This window comes from Physeter macrocephalus, chromosome 7 (assembly GCF_002837175.3).
Source record: "Physeter macrocephalus isolate SW-GA chromosome 7, ASM283717v5, whole genome shotgun sequence".
NCBI lineage: Eukaryota > Metazoa > Chordata > Mammalia > Artiodactyla > Physeteridae > Physeter > Physeter macrocephalus.
The window spans coordinates 118,869,176-118,879,167 of NC_041220.1; the positions used below are offsets into that span (position 1 = coordinate 118,869,176).

General features: G+C 40.0%; 2 pseudogenes; one reads left to right on the plus strand and one right to left on the minus strand.

Moving 5' to 3' along the window:
• The first annotated feature begins 467 nt into the window (after nucleotides 1-467).
• On the plus strand, nucleotides 468-6,510 carry LOC102989755 (nucleolar protein 10-like; annotated as a pseudogene).
• A 309-nt stretch (nucleotides 6,511-6,819) lies between these two features.
• Nucleotides 6,820-7,817, minus strand: LOC102989480 (40S ribosomal protein SA-like; annotated as a pseudogene).
• Between the last annotated feature and the right edge of the window lie 2,175 nt (nucleotides 7,818-9,992).

A 9,992-nucleotide genomic window follows, 5' to 3' on the forward strand; every position in this document is an offset into this window, starting at 1 on the left:
AAGCATGGCTACCTGCATAGCAGCAGCAGTAACTTGGAACTTGTTCAAGGTACATCTTAGATTCTACCCATTCCTACTAAATCAGGAATTCGGGGCATTTGAGGGCCAGAATCTGTGTTTTGAGAATATCACCAGGTGATTCTGATTCACTCTCAAGAGTCTCAATCTTGATTGCACAATTGGAATCACCAGGGGATCATTAAAATATACTGATACCTGGGGCTTCCCTGGTGGCGCAGTGGTTGCGCGTCCGCCTGCCGATGCAGGGGAACCGGGTTCGCGCCCCGGTCTGGGAGGATCCCGCATGCCGCGGAGCGGCTGGGCCCGTGAGCCATGGCCGCTGGGCCTGCGCGTCCGGAGCCTGTGCTCCGCAACGGGAGAGACCACAGCAGAGGGAGGCCCGCATACCACACACACACACACACACACACAAAAAAAATATATATATATATACTGATACCTGGACCATGTCCAGTGATTCTGCTGTAGACAAGTGTGTGCCCTGGGTAACAGGACTAGGAATTTTGAAAGTTCCCCAGGTGATTCTAATGTGCAACTAGGGCTGAGAACTGTTGTTCCAAAGAGTAATTACAAAGAAATCCTAAGAGGAGTTTTCTTCAACCTTTAAAGTGCAAACCAGCCATCTAGGGTTACTCTTAAAAGTGCAAATTCTGATACAGTAGGTCTGAGGTGGAGCCTGAGAGTCTTCATTTCTAGTCTGCTCCTCTGTGAGCCGTGTGTGACCACAGACTACGGTTCAAAGAGCAAAGCCCTAGAGCAGATATGCCAAGCGTATATGACACATCTTCCACAGTGTGAAGAAACAAGGGATTCTTGTTTCCATTCAGCGGGTCTATGTCTTTTGATTGGAGCATTTAATCCATTTACATTTAAGGTAATTATTGGTATGTATGTTCCTATTACCATTTTCTTAATTGTTTTGGCTTTGTTTTTGTAGGTCATTTTCTTCTCTTTTGTTTCCCACTCAGAGAAGTTCCTTTAGCATTTGTTGTAGAGCTGGTTTGGAGATGCTGAATTCTCTTAGCTTTTGCTGTTTTGTAAGCTTTTGATTTCTCTGTTGAATCTGAATGAAATCCTTGCTGGTTAGAGTAATGTTGGTTGTAGGTTCTTCCCTTTCATCACTTTAAATATACTGTGCCACTCCCTTCTGGCTTGTAGAGTTTCTGTAGAGAAATCAGCTGTTAACCTTATGGGAGTTCCCTTGTATGTTATTTGCCATTTTTCCCTTGTTGCTTTTAGTAATTTTTCTTTGTCTTTAATTTTTGTCAGTTTGATTACTATGTGTCTCAGCATGTTTCTCCTTGGGTTTATGCTGCCTAGGACTCTCTGCATTTCCTGGACTTGGGTGACTATTTTCTTTCCCATGTTAAGGAAGTTTTCAACTATAATCTCTTCAAATATTTTATTGGGTCCTTTATCTTTCTCTTCTTCTGGGACCCCTATAATGCAAATGTTGGTGCATTTAGTGTTGTCCCAGAAGTCTCTTAGGCTGTTTTTTTTTTTTTTTTTTTTTTTGTGGTATGCAGGCCTCCCCCTGCTGTGGCCCCTCCCGCTGCGGAGCACAGGCTCCGGACGGGCCGGCCCCGTACGTGGGATCCTCCCAGACCGGGGCGCGAACCCGGCTCCCCTGCATCGGCAGGCGGACGCGCAACCACTGCGCCACCAGGGAAGCCCTATTAGGCTGTTTTTATTTCTTTTTTGTTTATTCTGTTCTGCAGCAGTGAATTCCACCATTCTGTCTTCCAGGTCACTTATCTGTTCTTCTGCCTCAGTTATTCTGCTTTTGATTCCTTCTCGTGTATTTTTCATTTCAGGTATTGTATTTTTCATCCTGTTTGTTTGTTCTTTAATTCTTCTACATGTTTGTGCTTTAATTCTTGTAGGTCTTTGTTAAACATTTCTTGCATCTTCTCACTCTTTTCCTCCATTCTTTATCCAAGGTCCTGGATCATTTTCACTATCATTATTCTGAATTCTTTTTCTGGGAGGTTGCCTATCTCCACTTCATTTAATTGTTTTTCTGGGTTTTATCTTGCTCTGTCGTCCGGTACATAGACCTCTGACTTTTCATTTTGTCTATCTTTCTGTGAATGTGGTTTTCATTCCACAGGCTGCAGGATTGTAGTTCTTGCTTCTTCTGTCTGCCCTCCTGTAGTTTTAATGAAAATTCAATTTAAATTGTGGTGGTTGAAGGAAACCAATTAAGCTGCCTCCCTTTACCAGTGACAGTAATTGAATCTTTACTTGTCTAATTGGGCCCAGCAATGTCTTAATTAACAAAGGGTTGATCTGAGTCTGAGATGACATCTTACCCTTTGGCTGTTGAATTCTGTCTTCTTCTTCATCAAAAGAAAATTAATCAAACATGTTAGAATGATTAAATAGGAGCTCTGCCTTTCAATCTAACCTTTAGCCTCCTGAAGTTAGGAGACATGGACATTTCCTCTTGTGAATTACATTCTAGACTGATTAATTGATTATTAAATGGGTGAACTGATCTTGAGTGGAAAAGGGATGAGAGATTAAGTAATACTATTTAGTAAATATTAAAAGGAATTGGTCCAGAAAGGAGTTAGATACCATGCATTCCTACTATGAGTTAACTCAAATTATAAAGCCATCTCCCATCTTCCCAAGGAGGAGGTCCAAAATTAGGTTTGTGGCTTTTTTACTAACTATACCCTGTTAATATTTAATTATAAATACATAATTGTAAAATATTAACTTTTAATATTTAATTTATTAAATAAGTTATAAAATATTCAAATTCACTTATATAATTACCTTATTTATATAAAAATATGCTTTTCCACGTTTTTTGAAAATATTTTATTCAAGCTTTTCATATGTATCTTACAATGTAGTATCATTACCCTCAGAGTTGCTTGTTGAATCCTCTTTGTTGAGAGAACTTAACTTTGCCAGACCACATTTTTTGAGATAGAACATGTGTTGGATCAGTATATGTTATTCTCACTGGAAAATTTACCCTGAGAGTATACAATCAGAAAACATTAATACATTATTTTATATTGTCCTATGTACATGCGTTTATGATCTCCACAACATAACCACACTTTCTGCTTTGCTTTTGAAGTAAATTTTAGAAGCCTTGTTTACAGTCAAACACTTAAAATTGTGAAGTCATCCCAGTGAGAGTAATGAAGAAATATGTGTTAAAGTTTCTTTTGTTTTTTTCACCAATTTATTCAGTGAATCATTTAATACTAATATTGACATATGTGGGTTCAGACTAATGTGTCTTCTTTCCCAAATTGTATTTGATTAATCAAAATTTAGTAAATTGAGAGAAGGTCTGCCATAACTAGACTTTGTAAGACCTTGGATATAAAATAACTATATCCTCTTATCTGAGGATTAAAATTTTAGGAGGAAAAAACCTTTGGCTTATAATTGAGTATTCCCAGCAATAGTAATAAGGTTCAGTTCATAGAAATTTTATCATTGTTTTAAAGCAAATTCATACTATCATGACTTCCTAATTCTACATTCAATTTTATTTTGTATTTGTATCTGAAACTGATTATGATTAGTAAAACTTATAACAGGCGACTTAGGAAATTCTCTAAAGGTGTTCATATATTATATAAAAAGTGATACACACACTACACACTCTCTTAGACTGAGTGTCCTGTGGAATATACTTCTCCTTTTGTGTAAGGTCTTTTTGCTGAGAGAAGTAAGTTATTAGCAATGATATGTGAAAGCAATTTAATTCAACCTTAACCTTAGGGCTTTTCCCTTTAAATGTAGTAATGTCTAAATTTGACCCTATGTTAAGAAATTATGTTTACCTGTATATTATCAACTTTTACTAATGGCAGGAAACAAACCCAAAATTGCAGCAGCTTTCCACAAGACACATTTTTTATTGATGTGGATGTAACTTGAAAGCTGTTCTTTGCTGAGCTCCACTGAGCTCAGCCTAGCTGCATGAGTCCTCTCATACCTGTATCCATTCTAAAGGAGGAGCCACCATCTGAGACATGATGTTCTCATGTTCTCATGTCCTGCTTAGACAGGACAGAGCCAACCCAGGCAAAGCATTTAAAGCTTCTATTTGGATAGGTGTATGTCACACCTACTTACACTCCATTGACTAAAGCAAGTCTCATGGCTAAGCCAATGTCAATGGAACAAGAGGGTGTATTCCCCACCAGTGGGGAAACATGGCATGGGTGGGGAGGAGACAAATAATTGTGAGCAAATAATAAATCTACTCTAGGCTGTTAACTGATAACTAAATCATTTTGCTGAGTGTCTTTTAATTTGTAAAATTTGCTTAAACATCATTAGAATTAAAGCTAATGTAATTGAGTGTGAAGGACATACACTGCTTTTGAGTACCTACAATGGCCATGAAATTGGATGAAGATCAATCACATGAAAATCATATAAAAGTTGAGAGAAGACACTGAATATACTTTCTAATGTACTTATAGTTTCTCATGATGCCATTAATAATAATTTCCTTTATGCTTTTAAAATTCTCAGATAATTTTCATGTCTAAGGTCTATTTGGAAGTTTTTCTACCCTGTACTACTCCCATCAGTGCAGTATCCAAGTGTGGTTCTCTTCCAGCTCTCCTAGAGCTTCTAGGAGGTATTTAATTTCCTTTAGTATTTCTGCTAAAGTAGTTAGACTAAACTCTTTTCTATATATATCCTATGGAACGGATATGTAGCTTCAAGAAGTTAATGTATAAGAAGGTACATAGCATATGGAATGCATTCTAAAAGTCACATCCTTTTTTAGTCCTATGATTTCATTATGAAAATGTTGATATATTTGCTACTTTTAAGAAATACTTTATCGTTAACTTTTGCCATGATGTCCTCAAATTCTTAAGAACAGCTTATCCTGATTTTTCTCATTGTCACTGAAAGCCTGGGAGTGATAAAGAACATAAGAAGAAAAACAATTTTCCCACCACTTTCTGATGATGTCTCTAAGCCAATCATATGTCCTAGATTATCAGAGGCAATTCCAATTTAAAATATGCTGCTTCACTTCCCCATAAGTATAATTTTATTTATGACATCTATTTTTCATGTTTTGGTTCACAAATATACGCTATCCTTGGAGCTTCCGCATTGGTGAGCATGGAGATTCAGGGAAAGGGGTGCCCTAGGAGATGGCATGAAAGCTCCATGCCCTTTCCCATTACCTCGACCTATGCATCTCTTCCATCTGGCTGTTCCTGAGTTATATCCCTTTAGAATAAACCAGTAATCTAGTTTTGGGTTCTGTTCCCAGGTTATGTGTTCTTTCTTAGACAAATTGACAGAAGAAATAGGAGAGGATACAGAAAGAACAGTTTATGATAATTAAAAATTTGCCACCAAGAAAGCCCCTGAAAATGTTGGGCTCACACATATTATTGAACCACTTTTTCTCCGGGCATATATTCCTGGATTTTTCATGGCTATAAGACTCATGAAATGCATGATAAATCCATTTGCTTATGAAGCATATGGGAAATATAAGATCCAACAGAAGATAGAAGAAACTCATGCACAGAGTCCCATTAAAGAAATTGCCAGGGGCTTCCCTGGTGGCGCAGTGGTTGCGCGTCCGCCTGCCGATGCAGGGGAACCGGGTTCGCGCCCCGGTCTGGGAGGATCCCACGTGCCGCGAAGCGGCTGGGCCCGTGAGCTATGGCCGCTGGGCCTGCGCGTCCGGAGCCTGTGCCCGCAACGGGAGAGGCTGCAGCAGAGGGAGGCCCGCATACCACAAAAAAAAAAAAAAAAAAAAAAGAAATTGCCAAAAGTTAACAAAGGGCTAGCACTTAACTGAGGAAGAGGAAGAGAAGCAAAAATCTACACAGAAGAAGAAAGTGAAGAGCCTTCCTAATAATCTTTCTTACCAGCGATGGTTTTAAAAGTTACATTTGAGAACGCTTTCAAGGAGACCAAGAGAGTGAAGAATTTAGGCTTTTGAATTCACCTGTTTCAAAAATTAGTGAAAAAAGCAAGAAGAAACTAAGATTCTTAGATTCTTCATGAAAAAGGAGAAGAGAAAGAACTGGAAGGAAAACCAAGTGATGCAGAAAATTTTGAGTTCAGATGTTAAAAAAGATGGGGTTGAAGAGGTCCGGAAGTAGCACAGACTTCTCCACCAAGCGGAAGCAGTAGGAAAGACACAAGGAGAACCAGCAGATGGTCCTCAAGCCCCAGTTACATGTGATCAAAGCAGGAGAAGAACTCGGAAGCTTCAAAGACTCTGCCACCAACCAGAAGCAGATGAATAAAACCCTTGAAGATCGTTTGAATTGTGAATCAGAAAATGGGACACTGAGTGTATCAGACACTACAATTGGCAGTAAACAATTGACATTCACATTAAAGAGGTCTGAATAGCAGAAGCAACAGGAGACTGAGAAGCTGCACTGACAGGAAAGGAAAACACTTCCTGGTTCAGAAGGTCGCCTGAAGTTAAGACACAGAAGAGCATGGCTGTGTCTTTGAATTTGGAAATGATCCTACTTGTGATTTGAAAGGAGGACCTCTCCCCCAAATTGATCATCATTAGAGTACATTAAACACAGAGAGGGGAATGTACATTTTTAATGTTTTGTATAAATTCCAGATGCAACTAAAAAGTTAAAGATTTGACAACTTGTCCCTATGCCTTATGGGTCAGACTTTGAAACTGGACCCCTTCCCCCGCCAAAATGGTCAGTGTGTCGCCCCCAGGGTGCTTTTTGTAAGTTGCTGCTCCCCATAAACATGGTCATTAAAACATGGTTTTAATCAAGTAGGCCAGGTTGTTATTTTTTAACAATGTAATATGTGTGCCATGAAATGGAACATTATCCTGTGCTGAAAATGCAGCTTTATCATGCTCTGGGAACTTCTTTTCTTGCAATACCTGCTTCCATTCAGTATCCAGTCAGTGGCCCAAGCAGTGTGAGCTGCAGACCACTCTCCAGCGGCAGACTGAGCTCTCCATTCTTCAGCAGGGAACTGCCGGATAGCACAGAGGGCACCTGCCAACCTTCAGACCAGCCTGGGACCTGGGATTGAGTGGCAGTAAATTTGGGAGCTGGAGCAGTTCATTCATCCTGAATTCCCTCCTTGGTTACAGCCTTTTAAGCAGCCTGATCTTCCTTTTCAGTCTATTTCAGACCTCTGAAGGAGCAGAGATTAGGTGTGACCTCCCATGGGTGTTCACAGGAGAAGGTTCCACGTATGTGCAGAGCTTCCTTGGGCAGCATCTACCATATCAGACTCACTACGTGAGCCCCTTTGTTGTTATAGGGGATGGTCTCTGTCCTTCCTGCTAGAGCCTTCACATAGTGCAGAGGACAGTCTGTGTTATACTGAGTGATTGTAGGCGGGTTAACATAAAATGCCTCTCTGAGAGTCTGGTGGTCAACCACCAGGTCAACCACTGATCAGTAACCACCAGAAGTCATGACCCCCAGAAGGCTGCCTGGATTTGGCTGGTGAATATTCCAGGAGTTAAGCAGCCAGCAGTAGGAGTGGTTCCAGTGACAGCAGCAAACTTCAGCACAGCTCAATCACCAGTAATCTTGGAGGATATGATACCGACATCAGCTGAGTTTTCAATGGCACAAGCTGCCAGCAAAGTCTTCTAAGCTTTTCCCAGTTTCTCTTCATATTTATGATGTAGATGCCACTGCTTTTTTTTTTTTTGTAGATGTACTGTTCCATTTGGAAGTCAAGGTTGTTGCCACCTAAGTGGGTTCCTGCTGCAAGGAATTTGTGGAATCCTCCTCCCTCGTTAGCAGAATATCAAGGGCTCTGGACATGGTGAAAATTTCCATTTACCTTATGATAGGAACCCAGAACAATGCTGTATGGACCCCTCCATGGGTAGTGCAGAAAGGTGAGTTGTATTTTGATTTGTATTTTTATTATTATCAACTTGCACATTTTTTTCATGTGTATTGTCGGTTTATAGTTCTTCATTTGTGAATTATCACGATGTTTTCCCATTTTTCTTTGGGGACTTTGTCTTTTGCTAAGTTGGAAGCATCCCTTATATATAGTAGCAAGTTTCAACACTCATCCCTCAAACGTGTTGCTAAAATACTTTCTCAGTTTGGGGCTTTCTTTTTAAAATTCTTTAAAGGTATTTAACAAGCAACTTTTATTTGTATTTTTTATAGTTTTTGACCAAAAATGAGGTACTGAAAATAGATTTTTCAGGACAACTAACTTAGCAGTGGTAGGCAGGGTTGATTAGATAGGGAAAGCTCAATTAAGATATCAGTTCATAATCAAAAAGTGAGACAAGTTTCTGCAGTCAGAAGCCGGAGATGGAAACAAAACATAATGAATAAGTATCGGATGCCTTTTAAGGGAAGAATGATAGGAATTGGTTCAGTGTAGGATCTAAAGAGGTATGAGTTACAGATGATTCCAAAATTTAAGACTAAGCAAAATGTATCAGTGCTAGAAACATAAATGTTAGCATGCTGCCCCATTGTTTTTCTCAAAGTTTGTTTTCTTTGATTTTAAGTAAACTGAGTTTAAGGTGACAACAATCTACAAGTATGAACACTGAAGAGTTCTTCGGAATTTTTTTCTACCACATCTTTGTTAAGCATTCCAAAATAACAAAACTCAAATTCATGTTTGGTTTTATTTCATTATAACCATTATTTGTGTTGTTAGCTAGTGGCCACCAGGTACAGAGGATATTCTCAGTCTTCCCTCTAACTTACTGCTACGGTTATGTTACTCCTCCTGTCCCATATTGGTACCAAGTCACAGGTGTGTGATCTGCTGTGACATGAGACTCCAGTGTCTACTCTGCTTCCATCCCTTCCCCTATGTTCCAGAATTACCACCCACTACATATCTAAGCCCAAGCTTACTACATATATGGAATCATGGGCAATGGCAAAAGGCTTGGCTGATCTGGAGCCTGGAAAGAGAAAGCTTAAAAGATCAGGTTCAAGGAGGTCTGAGGTAGAGGCATGTGGATGGACACAGGAGAATGGGCTCATGTGGAGAACAAAAAGTAGCACTGATATATTGCTGTCTCTTGGTACAGGACTGTGACATCTTGCTTATAAAAGGTTGTCGTAAGAATCCCATAGAAAAAAAAAAAAAAAAAAGAATCCCATAGAGAGGATTCTCTGCTACTTTCTCTGTCCATCTGACAATCTCTTATCCACAATCCAAATTCCAAAGATTTCTGACATCCAACCGTTATTTTTTTTGCAAATTCATTTGGCAGCAGAAATTTACTTGAACTGACATGACATTATAGTTTTAATTATTATTAATAAAGCCAATAGATTAAAGAGCCCAGTTGTCACGTGATTTTCCAATACAATAAGGATTACAATGGTGAGAAGAGCACCCACATTACTAAGAACGCAGGTGGTGGCTCTTTTCTTCAGGCTGGGGCAGGAGAACGTGCTATAAGACTAAGCTCACTGGTAACAGTAGAAATGAATAAAGTCCCCAGACAATAAAGGCCAGTGGTGTTGCTTAACCATCAAAAGCCTGGTGGGTGCAGCTGATCATAATGACCCTCATGTCATCTATCACTGTCGCACCAGTGCCTCTTCCTCAGCTCACATCTATGGCTGCAACGAAGATCCTTTACCAACAGCTTATGAAGAGGTTTGGGTTCATGAATGGGTAAGCTGGGGATGTGGGTACAGGACAGAAATAGGTGGCAACAGCACTATAGCCTCATTCAGGGTAAGACAGAGATGATATGAAATCATCTCAATGAGGAGAGGTTCAGACAGTACCCTGCTCATCCATTTTGTGTGGACAGAGAAGTGGCGCAAGCTGAGAATATGTATGGAATAATGGGCAAAGGGAAATGGCTTGGCTGAGCAGGGGACTGGAAAGAGAAGTGTTGAAAGACCAGTTTCAAAGAGTTCTGGGTAGGGCCTTCCCTGGTGGCGCAGTGGTTGAGAGTCCGCCTGCCGATGCAGGGGACGCGGGTTCGTGCCCCGGTC